This window comes from Apis dorsata, unplaced genomic scaffold (genome assembly GCF_000469605.1).
Source record: "Apis dorsata unplaced genomic scaffold, Apis dorsata 1.3 scaffold_44, whole genome shotgun sequence".
Taxonomy (NCBI): domain Eukaryota; kingdom Metazoa; phylum Arthropoda; class Insecta; order Hymenoptera; family Apidae; genus Apis; species Apis dorsata.
In genome coordinates, this window is record NW_006263346.1 from 2,558,593 (window position 1) to 2,559,945 (window position 1,353).

Below are 1,353 nucleotides of genomic sequence, written 5' to 3' on the forward strand. Positions count from 1 at the left end.
ATAAAATATTTAACGATATGACAAAAAAACGAGAAGAAAGAAATTTAGTTATTTATGAGGGTCAGTCGTAATAAATCATAATAAATCTATGTCTTTACGTTTTACCGTTATTTCATAAAATTAGGTAAAATTTTCATCGAAACAAAATGCGGTCTTTAATTTTTTTCCTCAATAGTTCCATTGTGTCTCCTCGTGGGAATCTTTCCGTTTTTCGTTACCTCTCGTTACTTGAGCTGAGATAATTCGCCTTTTATAACTCAGTTGACCATTGATCGCAAATAATTTGCCATATGTTTGGCATATGTTCAATATTCGTGATTTTTTCTAGGAATTTCTAGGAATATTTTTCACTCTATAACCATTTTGTCATGTGCACGGTCATCCTTGGTCGAACCAGAGCTCAAAAGATCGATAACAGGACATAGTGGCGTTTCTATTTATATGGGAGTGCGGTTCGACATAACCAGAGATACAATCCGCGATACGTGCCAGATAGAATCTTCCCATCCAATTTTAGTTCGTCGAACTGCGAGGAATTACGATATACATGAAAGCTCGAAGAATCGCTCGATGAAGCTCATCAAATACAAGCGCATAGAAAAATATAAAATTACATTGGATGGGAGAACTGAGTCGAAAATTTCGCGATTCCCATTTATAATAATAATAAGACGAGCTCGTTCGTTTCAATGGTGTCAAGAATATTTCACGCCAGAGATTCTTAATGTGTGTGGGGTCCATGGATTGCTGGAATTCGAAAGTTAATAGTCAGAGATCCATGACTAATTTTACAAATTAAAACTCGCTCTGTTATTTTAAAAATAAGAAATGCGATAGGAATAAATTTTTCATCATCTGTTGATTTCTAGCATTTCTTCTTCGTGTAAGCGCAATAATGAAATTTAAATGAATATAAGATTTTTCGCAAATAAATTTCTTTAATTTCAAGGAATTTCATATTTTGTGATAAAATAATTTTCAATTTTTATTTTGCTACTGTTGCTGCAAAATATTGCAATTTGTTAATATACGTTTATAAAAAAAAAATATAGAAGTGAAAAATGAAAATATAAATTTTATTGCCTTTTATAAGCTCGTGTACTAAGGTACTTTATCCACTGAGTGCACTAGTTTGCTCAAATTCAATTTTCTTTCTTATAACACCATTCAAGCCAGGTTCTCGAGCTTGAGAAAAGTTTCTCTCACTTTATCTTCGTACATAACGTAAAAATGTTGTGTGTATGAAGAGTATGAAAAATATAATTATCTTTCACAAAACTGTACTTTTTCGTTAGAAAAAAAAAAAAAAAAAAGAAAAAAAAACAGTACTTAATTTATGGTTATGCCCTTAAT

General features: G+C 31.3%; 1 long non-coding RNA gene across 1 annotated transcript in view; it reads right to left on the bottom strand.

Annotated features, from left to right (window-relative positions):
• LOC116186514 overlaps positions 1 to 922 on the bottom strand; it is a 1,340-nt gene extending 418 nt beyond the window's left edge. The window contains exon 1 of the long non-coding RNA XR_004151517.1: positions 219 to 922. This is a non-coding gene — a long non-coding RNA (uncharacterized LOC116186514). The remainder of the gene's footprint in view (positions 1 to 218) is intronic.
• Between the last annotated feature and the right edge of the window lie 431 nt (positions 923 to 1,353).